At 33.8% G+C, this 13,323-nt stretch overlaps 1 long non-coding RNA gene across 3 annotated transcripts; it reads right to left on the reverse strand.

Moving 5' to 3' along the window:
* Nucleotides 1–7,719: 7,719 nt before the first annotated feature.
* On the reverse strand, nt 7,720–10,964 carry LOC147499234 (uncharacterized). 3 transcript variants are annotated; one of them, XR_015194443.1, is made up of 6 exons: nt 10,879–10,964; nt 10,525–10,587; nt 9,637–9,760; nt 8,887–9,531; nt 8,666–8,747; nt 7,720–7,979 (listed from the first exon to the last, which is right to left on the reverse strand). It is a non-coding gene; the product is annotated as an uncharacterized LOC147499234 (long non-coding RNA). The 3 variants fall into 3 exon arrangements; XR_015194442.1 differs by having other exon boundaries at nt 8,887–9,492; nt 10,525–10,624; XR_015194441.1 differs by having other exon boundaries at nt 10,525–10,624.
* Between the last annotated feature and the right edge of the window lie 2,359 nt (nt 10,965–13,323).

Consider the following 13,323-nt stretch of genomic DNA (forward strand, 5'->3'; position numbering starts at 1 on the left):
ACACGTGTATAAAGTGAGTATGGGCTTAACGATATGTGCAGATACTTTTTGGGCTTAAGCGTATTTCTATTATCACGATGGGCTATAATAGAAATACACCCATAATATATAAGTTGAGGTCCCCACCCCAAACCCTATTCTGATTCTCATAAGTTTTCCATCCACTGTGAGAGAACACAAGAAGGGTTTTGGAGTGGAAGACAACAACGTTCCGCTGCTGCTTATAGGACTTGCTTGATCAACGCTATGGCTTCAGGTATGTCCTATTATTATTTGGTTTTCTTTATTGATTGACATGTATTCTGGGTATTGGAGAAATCCTCACACTTTTGACTTTGAAAGAATTCGAAACTGAACCTTCTTTGCAACATACTCACGCACAAACCAAGTTGACACCATTCCAAGTCCTATATGCCAAGAATGGCGAAATTAAAGAGTCTGGTGCTTGCTTAAACAGTTGTTCTAATACATCAAAAGGTCAAGCAAGAAAATAATTTTCATTAGCGGTCACGGATACATCATAATCTTTTATGAATCAATTTTGCCAGGATACAACTCTATGACATGAGCAAAACATTCAATAAAACATCACAATTGTTAGACACACAGAATGGCTGCCTTGGGCAGAACACATATCATACTATTGATAGCCTAAATCCTGATCGTAATTTATATACATAATTCTAACAAGTTCACACGCACCAAGAATAAACCAATTAGTGAACTTTGAACCACCAAATTCACAAAAGCAAAAGCACAAGCATATAAATCAAAATAAATGCTTAAAATCTTTAGTATGATACATAGACCAAAAATTCAAAGAGGCCAATGTAAGCAAAACACAGTACATTTTTTAATAGTATGTCTGCCAAAGAAGTGCATCAAAAGAGATTAAAAACTTATTAGATGACTTCAATTCTAATACGAGGTGAAACTCGAGGAAGAGCGGTCAGCATTTCCATAATCTTGGATCGTATCTCAGTGTTCCTACCATATGCAATGACCATGCTCTCCAATGCCTGTAGGTTCTTAAACAGAAACCCAACAAACTCAATCTTATTTTCTAGTCTCCCCATACAACCAGCAACATTGGCATTCTGTCCAGTGTCTGAGAGGAAATAAAAGGAAATATGCGTAAGGTTCTGCAAAACAGGTGCGAGATCACACTTCTGAGATTCCCAAAAACCTTTTTCTTCAAATGCATATGCACCCTTGAAGTCATCACTAAGCTGAAAGTTAAAACAACAGCTATCGTGTCAGAATATACGTCGTGCTTGAGTGGATCTTACCAAACAAAACTAAGAGCTAAGAAATGGAGTAATACCTTTATTTCCTCCCTAAATTCTGGGTATGAAATTTCGAGATGATGGAGATTGGAGGAGCCCTTTAGCAAGTAGGAAATCCCAGGGAGCTCCCATTTTGTCAATTCAGTCTCTAGTTTTAGACATGTAGCATCGAAGGATAAAAGTTTATACTTTTGCACCCCTCTTATGGACAAAACCTGAGCAGAAGATAGTAAAAAAAGTAGAATATAGAAACTTTAGATAAATCTATGGAGATGCAATTTATATCCTAAGGACAGTTACTTAATGGAAATGGAAGCAATAGACAATGGAAAACATACATACATAAAAGCATGTCCATATCTGAACAAGATACCTGCATATTCTGAGATGTTTCACATGACAAAGATTACCAAGAAGTTCCACCAGGTAATATTCACAATCATCTTTATCATAGACAAAATCAAGATTTAAACTCTCAGAGTCAAAAGAAAAGCTAGCAGTTACGAGAGAGAGCGCGTCCTTAACACGATACTGTACCCTCGGTAAGTAACAATGGAATCCTAGTGATTGCAGATTTGGAGCACAAATCTCGATCGCAGTGTCAGCTTTAGTTCCGTAAAATTCAAATATATCCAATGACGTTATGTTCGGATTAGCAATGTCAATAATTAGATCACTAAACTTGTTGCAGCTGTCAAGAGTCAAATCGCCTAGCAGAGGACAGTTAGTAGTGAGGTGCCTAATCATGTCCTTTGATAACTCAATAAATTGAAGATGAAGTACTTCGAGTGAGTTAAATTGTATTGAAACAGGCATGTGGAGATAACAAAAACTTATGTACATGTTATTGATCTGCAACTAAAAAGTGAATGAGGCAACTTGTAACGTGTACCAGACAACCACTCATCATCACTAAGAAAGTCACGTTCCTTTAATGCAAGTCCGAATTTCTCCACATTGTGTCTTACAGCAAAACGAATCCATGAATCAACTAGTATAGCATGAGTATCTTTGTAATCAAATGCAATTTGAAGTTTATGAAGTTTTGATCCCTTTAGATTAAACAATGTTATATCTATGAGTACTAGTTTTCGAACCCGTCTTACAAACAGATGCCGTTATATTAAATTATTCTAAAACAGAACTATGAGATATGAATATAATATTGATTACTTATCCAAATTTCTTGCAAAGTGAAAAACCCATTACCCTTGATTAAACCCTTTGACATTTTTTTTGTTGCTTCATAATGAATGCATCGAGTGTCCAATTTTTCGTTCAATGCAGTTGCATCGAGTTTCTCATTTCCCGTTGATTATTCTTTGAGGTTATAGTTACCAACCAAACTGGAGAATTGAAGAACCGTCCATGTTAAAATTTTAGTGTAGCTATATTGCACTAAAACAAAATCTTATAGTTCTCATTTGTACGTATTCAATAATATAATTTCAATGGATAATAGCAATACACCATTGACATAATTGAGCCTAATCTACTTCATTGCATGTACAACGTTATTTGTATAATTTTAATTAATTTTTAATTTAATTTAATTTTTTTTTCCCTTTCTAATAAAGACCACTCCAACAACAATAGCAATGCACCTTTGACATAATTGAGCCTAGTCTATTTCACGTCTGGGTCCATAATTCAATTTCTTGCCTTAAGATTCTTTTGAGTTAGAGTTGTCAACACCTACTTCTATGCATGACTCCATTGAACTGATTGAAAGTTCCTTCCTGATAATGAGTTTAAGATTCATATGATATTTAAGCATGCTCGAGTCCTTCTGGTAAAATGAAAATTCAGCATTATTGTCGTAACCGAATTTTTCGTAACCGGATTGATGAAATTCCACAAAGAGCCAAAGAAGCTAAACTTCTTGGAATGCTTCCTAATTTTGTTGTGCATGAGTTGCCACCTCGAGTCCTCGACACCTGTCTAAGATCCCATGGGATTCCATAACTTGTAAGAGTACGCCGAAAATCAAGTTCCATCCATAATCATCTATTATTCTTGCTAACGGCAATTTTCATTGCTAACAACAATGGACTGTCCTGAGCCTTATAATTAGAAACAATACCAAAATCTTTGTATGTAGTCCCACAATTTTGGCATTGGTTTCTTTTAGTATGTACAGATCCTACTATATTGGCATTGGGTGCTTTTATCCTCATACGCTATTTACACATTCCCGTCAACACATGCAGTTATTCACTAATACTCCACTACACCTATATTGAGTGAAATACGCAAGTAGTATTGAAAGAAATGTTAATTGGCTAACTCTTGCACATAACATTTGATAGATTAAAAAACATTATAGACCCCAGAGTAGCAGGGCAATAGTAACATTCTTGAATCCTGATTCTTAAAATCTCATATGGTTTGCAGTTTTACAATATCATTTTCTACCAGAACTTGTTTACCTTCCACAGAATAAATAAACCTTCCAAAAGATTAGCAACAGAATAAAATGAGAGGTTGTTGTTACCGTAAATGTAGAGCAAGGAAAATACATAAAAAGAAAAAAAAAAAAAAACTTTGTTACACTTCTTATAGACCAAATAATGATGCACAACCATCAATCAATTTCAACCTTTAACGCCACCAGAATACTAATCATTGTCTAAGACAACTCTTTTTATAAAGTAGATGAATTCATATGTATAAACTACATTGGAATTAAAGAGGCCAAAGAAAAAAAAAACTTGGCAAGAACACCAAAAGCCCCACATAACTGGTTTCTTCTCGCAAATGGCAATTCAAATAGATTTTCATGGGTTGTTCATATATAGTTGCACATGCATTGGAAAGTTCAACTGGAATCCTAAAGCACACAAACAATAACAAATAATATTGGTTTAGTTAGGAGTCAATTATGTACTTAATTAAGTTCATAGAACCTAGTTATTGTGTCAAGTCCTGGTGAATATATACCAAAAGCTTGCCGATCTATGGTTAAACCACATGTATATATATGGTAGATAAGACTAATGATTCTAGATTTTAATAGAGGTCACGTAAATGAAGCCAAAACACATTATTCAGAATGTCTCACCAACTTTGAGTAATGTGAAGATTAGATATTGTTGGAAGAGTTTGAAACAAAAATTGTTACACTTCCTTTAGTGAAACCAAAAAAATTTATACTAATAATTTTTGATAATTTGTAATCCTTTTACCAATTAAGGAAGTGCATGCTTGCAAGCTTTTTTGAATAAAGTATAAGTGAGGGTGGTGAAAAGGAAACGTAATGGTATCAAGATCTTGTTTACCTAGTCAAATATGGGATACTCGACAGGCGCTTGTTAACCAAATTGATTGCAAGCTGATGTCAGTATTCCCAGACCTACAAATCCACTCTTTAAGTGTTTTAACGCCCTGGATACTAATAACGCCAAACAAAAACAATAACGAAAAGATTTTCTGTTAAATTTTTACATGCATCAAAATTAAATAAAGAAAATAGCATAAATAAATAAAACACTAATGAAATACACAAACATTGCCTCAGTCCCTCATTGAATGAGTTATGTTAAAAGATAGGTTTAAGATAACTAAGAAAGAAAAAAGTTTAAGATAACTAAAAAAGAAAAAAAAGAGAACTAACCTTGAAGGAGTTTCAGAAAATAAGTTGCGCCGAAAATCTAAAACCCCAAACCTTTTTTTTCCCCCTTTTGCTTTAAGTTGTGATCACAAATATTATGATTAAATTGTCTAGGGGAATGGGGGAGAGAAAGAGCAGATGCTGAGACAACTAGTATAGATTTCTTTTTTCTACAGGCCTATGGATACCAAAGTACAATATAATCCAACAAACAAATCAACTCAGGACTCAACCTCAATTCGCATAACACTCGCTCTTTAGCAATTTCCATTGAACACTCGTCCCTAAGTCCAACGCAAAGGTGCTCTTCTCCACTGTTTGATGTCATGATAATCACAATGTTAGAGAGTCCACCGAATGCCCATTGCTTACTATACCTTCATTAAACAATTCCATATAATAAGGTTTTCATCCTCAAAGAGTTCCCCAAGAATACTGTTAGCTAGTTCAAATTTACCATCATTTGAAAGAACTAAGATTAGGATTGATTCAATTGGTCCTCCCGACTTATTTATCAATTGGTACAATAGGTGGAATTGGTGGTAGTGCGGAAAACACACATATGCCAGACAATAAATCCTCCATCTCCTAGTCATATAATTTGTTGGCAAGTAAAACTAACATATGGCATATAAAACATAATACGTAATGACAATGAACATTCAATAACCTGGACGGCCTGCTTGTTGATTTTGGAGTGGGTATCAAATCGCCAAAGCGTCAATCCATCAGTCTACTTCTTCTTATGTAGGTTCAGCAGCATTTTACCCTCAAATTAATTCATTCTTCCTGAAATTATATTGATTGAGTAGTAATGCCTGTTCAACCCATGAATCAATGATCTTTCCATTTATGCCATTCACCTATTTGAAAAAATGTATATTCATAAGACCTCAAACTCGATGAATAATCATATATGTTTGATTATGTGTATATTAGGAGTAGATAATTCAACAAAATCATAGCACCTGCTCTGCCCCAAGAGTATCAAGCATCACATGAACAAAAACAAATACTAAAACGGTGCATATCTAATAAGCAGAGGGACTATCTAATGGACCCCAATCCTGTTTTGCGTCATTGTAAAAAATCAGAAACTTAAATCTCTATGCAAAAACACTATAAATTAGAAACATGTTTTCACTTCTTGACATGTAAAAGAATATATAAAAACTTGCAAGGGATTCAACTATACGTAAGCCACTTGCAAGGGTTGTAATTACCCTAGTGCAACTCAACAAACTCTTCTTTCTAGATAAACATAGTAGTATTTTTTTTTTTCTTTTTGATAACATAATAGTATAGTGGAAACCATTCTTAATTCAATTCTTAAACAATATGACCAATGAAAATAAGGCCTAAACTTACCAATCAAGTAAAGTGAAATGGACTAAGTAAGAGCATGGAAGGACTTTTGCTTACACATTTGGAGCAATAACACCACCATCTAGTGCCAAAGATTGACGTCGTATGTGTTAACGATAGTTATTTATTTCTCCTTGTCACCCTCGTTCTTTTGAGCGCATGTAATCTCCAACTTTGGAAATGGTATGCATTGCTTATAGATTGGTTCTGTACCAACAATGAGAATCAGATAGATTAAACCCAAAAGCATTAGCTCTTAACAAAAAATATGACAATCTTGTGGCTTATATTAAAACAAAATCCGGTTTGGACTCGAAGTTCCTGGGACCTGTGGTGGAGAAGGGAGATACCCTTATAGAGTATAAAATACTATGTACTGATGTGAACTATCAAAAAATTCTTTTTTATGGTAAAGCTTCCTCCTCTGGTTCAATAAAAGCTTGACCTAATAAATTGACTGAACACTCAAAATTGAAATTGATATATGTTAAAAATTGATTGAAGGTAAGAGAAAAAAAAAAAGGAACATACCATGAATTTGTAGATTGAAGAACATGATTGGCGACGGTTATTTTCTCTGTTGATTTAGTTCCATTGATTATTTTATCACCGATCAACTAATCCAATACCAAGCCAATCTTAACTTGAAATACAAAGACGTTCTTAATCAGTACCAAACACCAATATATACTGTTTCAACCATATCGCAAACATAAATTTCAAGGGGAAAAAAATGAAAATCAATTCAACGGGATTGTTTATGCAAGATGATATAATTACTAAGAAATTACACAGGAGATTTAGATGTAAATCTCAATTCTGAAATAATCTGAAGAGTTAAGATTTTACCTTATTCCCCAATGTTCATCTATAAAATTACATTACTGACATACCCATTCCAATTACTGTAGCTTTTTATATGTAGTTCCCCGACTTGGAAATGAATCAAACTGCTTGTAGGCATTACATGATGCATTCAAATTGAAAAGAAACACTGAAAATAATAACTTAACTTAAGAGCTTTCAATACAATTGCTAGTGTGCCCATGGTGCAATAATCGAGTTTCAACAGCGGCATTAGTACACTTCAATTATAAAAAAAATGAACTCTTAATAATAGTTTGTAAAGGATGGGTATTAGTAAAATAAGTTTACGGCTATCACTATTATCTTGAGGGTACCCAAAATGTTTAACTCCCTACTCCAATCAATTGCACCCATACCCCATAGCAGCAATCCCTATGTTCAATTCCTTCAAATGAACCTCAAGCATTTTGTGTCTCCTTTCAAACACAACAAAACTCAAAAAGGGTAGTTCAAAACAACAAATGCAAGAGATTGAACCTACTTCTATTTTATTAAAATATTCAATAATGGAAAGGGATAGTATGAAAGGGGACAATACCTAGAGAGCCAAAAGGGATTCATTCTTCCTGAGTAGTTCTTGAAGAATGACAAGCATATAGAAATTTGACAATCTCCTGACTTTGGATTCAAAGACTTGCTCAACCATTCAAAACTTTGATCAAACCCTTTAGCTTCATGAAATTTGTTCGGGTTATTTTGTCAAAAATTGAAAGACTTGCTCGACCATCTTAAATGACTAAAGTGGCTTTTTGTAGTCTGTAGTTTTAGACTATACCAAAAGAATCCCATAGAGTATCCCCTTTCATCATAATGCGGCGAGTAACATTATAGTATTTGCAATTGCTCCATGCCTAGTGAGACAGCATTGTCAACTATTAGCAAATAAATTTTGATACATAAAGTAATTACAATAAAACTTGTAAAATTGATTGACATATCATATACAATAAAATTTCATCTTTTCAAAGACATAATCGCAACCCATCATGCAGGTGTCACCAAGCATGATAACATAGGAGGCAAGTGATGGATTAATACTAATCCATTATTCTCCATTCTTAGTTTGTATCTCCAATCCATGTACTTGATTTTTGTTAAGTATTCTAACGAAACTTGCATTAGTATGTGTTTCTAAACCAAAGCTCTCAAAGTTCATTCTCCTCAACATCTGCTCTAGCTTAGATACTTGTCTCACATAGGAACCAAGAAATATATGACCAGGTGGAATAAGTAGTAAAAATTGTTATACTACTATCACTTGATCAGAAATAAATTGAAGTTCACTTGAATTGGGATATGACCAAGTATGTAAAGACAATCAAACTTCTGAGCACAAAAAAATAGTTACATTTTAATGCGATCGAAATTAGTGGTAGGAAAAGAAAAATCTAAGAACTACTTTTAATGTTCTATCTAAGCAACCGGTTGTAACTCTACATTGTAATAACTAATAAGCAATTGGATATCTACGTGACTGTCATGACATCAATTAAAAAGTGGCATTAATATTTGCAAAGAATTAAAATTGGTAACTTACGTGACACGAAATACCCAAAAAGAATGTCCCACTCCGCAATTTGTTCTCTACTTCTTTGTTGATCAAGAAGAATGACCCATTTCTATGTTACAAAGATGGAGTTTCAGTAAACCAAGTTAAAAACCTCAATAAACCAATACACGTTCAAGTTTCACGAAATTAATCCTAAAATTGCCCCATCCTCAAATTTAAATACCACATTTAAAAAAGATGAACCATACCTCAACTATAAGTTAATGTAAATTTTGAGAGCTGACGATGGATAAAGAGATTGCAAATTAAAAGTTCCGCGAGAGCAACTGGTTAGAAGAGATGAGATTTCTAAGGAACAAAAGGAGATAAATCAATAAATTTTACTCATATTTTGGTACAAATGGAGAAAAAACAATCAATTACAATTGAAAACAAACAATTTTCAAAATCACAACTGAAGTTGTCGGATTCTCACATAAAAAAAAAAAAAAAAAAAAAAAAAAAAAAAAAAAAAAAAAAAAAAAATGTATGAACAAACCTTCGTATCTCTTGAGATAAACAATTATTATTCTCTTCCTATGAAAGCTCCTATCAAAGGGTCTTTAAAAACAGGGTGGTGTTTTAGAATTGCAATGGTCTTAAATTCAACTATGAGATAACGCATCCTATCCACTAATTACACACCGTAGATGAAATTAACAAAACATATCCAAATCAATAAATCCTCCAAACTCACAAAATATTATACGAAGGTAGAAACATTACTTCTCGTGAATCTTCTGAGAGTGTTGCATACTCCGCTTTCAGCTTGTTAACCTACGCGGTCAAATCCTTTAGCATTTGGACTGTATCACCTAGAATAGTTGTTTTGTCATTCTTCGGCCGATCAGGGTCTACAATGTGCACGTTAGTCTAGCATACATAAGTCTCTCATAGTTTCATAAGCGCACAACTATCAAAAGCAAGTGACACAGAAGATAAATAAGGATATATGGTACCTAGTGCATTCCCCAGTCTTACTCAAGAAATTGCTCATTTAGTGGGTCCCTTCTCAACTTGTCACGGTCTACCTTCAGAACTTTTCTTGCATTAACAGGATCTTTCACTTCTACTTTTCTACAGCTAAAAAATGTAGTTTCCATTAATTATGACAATTTTTACAGTAAATCTTTTCTCTGCTATTCTATCCTTTTTACACATTAAATATTTTGGTCCTTTTATAGGTGAGGAGAATCCAATATCAATCCAAAACAAATGTGAAGGACAAAGCATCTGTAAAGCGTATGGGGCATGGGTATGGGTATTGGGAAGACTTAATTTATATGCTTATCGATTCTACTAACTTTATAATGGCTTGAGTATCAAGTCTTCTTTACTTTGATTTCTCGATCAACAGTTAATTGGTTTTGGAAAATTCATCTCTTACAACTAACAATTAAAAAATGAATTCGATGGTTTTGGAAAATTAAACTGTGGGAATAAGAAGAAATATTACAACAAAAAATTAACTAAAAAAATAAAGACAGTGATAACAGTATGGAAATTGGTAAAAAGGTAAAAGAGAATAAACAAAAAACAAAAAGGGGGCGCATACCTGATATGAAGAAGAAATTGAAAAGATTAGAGAGAAGAGAGACAAAATTTAGTGAGAGAATCTCTAGGGGTGTTTTTAATTTTAGTCGTTGTGTGTGTGTTTTTTTTAGGTGAATAGGTCGTGGGTTTTTGGCGGGTCTAGGGCTTTCCAATCTATGTTAGAGACATGTATTGCAGTTTTTCTGTATGTATGAAAGTTATACATTGACCCGTATCATTTATTTTCTTTTTTTTTATCGAGCAGAATTTTATGAGCAAAATGTAAAAGGTAAAAGTTAAATAAGATGTTGGACCTGGTGCTTAAGAGAATGAAGAAACCTGCACCAGGAAACATCTGACAATTGCGATTGAACGTACTGTTGCAGCATAGATACAAAGTGATTGAGTTGATGCCTGATAACGACAGCAGAGATATAACATTTCATTACATAAAACAATGTAAATACAATGCAGTTTTGGCCTTCTGCTCTAATACAATCACGAATAAAATGAGGAGCTAGATAAAAAGAGGAAAATTTGTGTCAATAAGTCTAACAATAATCATATTGGCAACCATTTCAAATATTAGATAGCATATTAATTGAAGAAGCACCAGAATCCTAATTTAACAAAGAAGGCAATATAGGGAGGGGGGTAACAAGATTCACCTCATTTTCATTTAAATGTTGAAAATTGTCTTCTCTTGCTCATCAAGTTGACAGTGATGACTTTTGGCTTATTAAATGAACCAAATGGGGTTAGCGAGATTCACCTCATTTTCATTTAAATGTTGAAAATTGTCTTCTCTTGCTCATCAAGTTGACAGTGATGACTTTTGGCTTATTAAATGAACCAAATGGGGAATATGATTATAAAACAGAATGAGTTTCAACAGTAGCACACATAATAATAATGTACAAAAAAAGTGTGAAGCTGCAGATGTAGGGACCCATTATCACATTACTTCCATGAAAGCTATACAACAGTACAAAAATTCCCATATAGCCGGGGACCAAGTTCACATTCCCAATTACAAACCGCACCACAGTGCTTTGGTTCGGCACAAAAACTTCAAAGGTTCAATATCATAACCAATTCAAGTGGGAGAAAAAAAAAGTAAAGAACCATCCATATCAGATAGACATATAGAAGATTTAACACAATAAAGACCAGCATAGAAACTTAGTCTACAAATATTTTCCGACCTATACAGTGCCAATTAAAACAAAGCTTCTACACCTCATGCCCATGAGTCCAGTACACAGGTTTTTTTTATTAAAAAGAATAAAAAAAAAAAAAAAAAAAGAAAGAAACCCCTACTGGGAACAACAAATGGTAGACATCGCCTGCTATAGAAATATATCTTTACGCATGAAATGGAAGGAGTGAGGATATATACCAAAATATGGACCAAAAATTATACCACAATTTTTTAGAAGTCAGCCAAAACATGCCTAGTACAAAATACCTTCATTGAGCTCCAGACATCCGTTAATAAGAAAATTGAAAATATCTAAATATGTCTTTAGTGCACTTGGGGTCAGAACGATATTGACTAGCAAATCCACTCTATATCCCAGAGCTATAAAGTCGAAGTCGTGAACTCGTATTGCAAAATAGCCAAAGAACCAAAGCTAAACATCATTAAGGAAAAATAGATGAAGCATTAGCATTAATACAGTTCCTCAGATAATGTAATTTCTACATAAAAAAAATATTTACCAGTACCAGGACGAAGGGATTGCTAGAGCATGTTGGATTTCAAAGAGAATATAGAGGAGCAGTAGCAGTGCAAAGATCCATTCGGCTTTATGAGTAGAATGTGAATGAGGGCTTGAATTACACTAAAGTAATTAGCGTGAATGGGCTCTGTTAGATGTTGTTTCTTCTTTTTTTTTTTTTTTTCCTGCCGATTCATTGTTTTCTTTTTTTTTTTCTCGTGACTATGTACTCATCAGAGAATCTCAAGGGTTGTTTTTAATTTTAGTCACGGGTTTTTCTTTTTTATTTTGGGAACAGTCGTGGGTTTTTAGGACGGGTTTCCATTCTAAATGGGAGACATATGTCGCAGTTTTTTTCTCCATTTTTTTTTTTCGTAATCCCTTTCCTCCTTATTTCTCATGAGTAAAATAGGATACTTAAAATTTGCCGAGGTGGACAGCCTCAGAGAACTTGAAATAAGACTACTATTATATATATATATAAAATAGCCAAGTCAGTTTTACCTTTCCAGTTGGCAATCCCAAAATCTAAACATGACATCAAGGTCCACAAGTCTCTCCATCTAGTTGAGAGTACACTAGTTCTAACTACATATGGCATTTTTTGAAAAGAAAGGATATATAGAAACAAGAAATCAGGCAAATCACTAATACGATCGCCATTGTCTACTGATGCTTCTGATTTTTTGCATCTCTTTGTGTCTGTTCCTTGAATCCTTTTCTCCATGATTGACTAATAATCCACTATGAACCTACAAAATGGTGAATTTTTTTTACATATTTAGAGCACCCTAAAAACATTGTGCAGTAAGAGTAAACAAACGGCTCATCTCATATTTCACGTAGAAAAACAAAAGGCTTGGAATTAGGTTTTGGCTTTTGGCAAGTATGGTCTCACCGTCATGGAGATTCTTGTAAAAAAAAAATTAGTTTTGGAAATTTACCTAATTCCATGTTTTGTCCCATCAATCACAAGCACCCTTGTGATGATAAACTCAATAAATGAGAATCCAAATATAAATAAAACTTATAGAAAACATTATATTCCACTGCATTTAAAGAGCTTAAAGCATTTGCCAAAATGTTTTTAGAAAAAACATCAAACAGTACCTATCAATTGCATTAACTTTACCCCCACATGAACCATATGACAATATCAAAGAAGAAACTAACGGATTTTCAAAGGAAAACTCACCACAAAACGATGTGAATGTGGGAAACTCGAAAGGCCATTCAAAACCATTCGAGAGAGAGACAATTGCTCTACATATATATTTCATGAAACATGCCGATATCCTAATTTGGCAATTTCTTTCGGCATTTCATTTAGAACTCGATCCGTGTTTTTTGAGACCATCACAAACTATCCCATCGCTGCACATGTAGGCTCTA

Source organism: Coptis chinensis, chromosome 5 (assembly GCF_015680905.1).
Source record: "Coptis chinensis isolate HL-2020 chromosome 5, ASM1568090v1, whole genome shotgun sequence".
In the NCBI taxonomy this organism is placed as follows: domain Eukaryota; kingdom Viridiplantae; phylum Streptophyta; class Magnoliopsida; order Ranunculales; family Ranunculaceae; genus Coptis; species Coptis chinensis.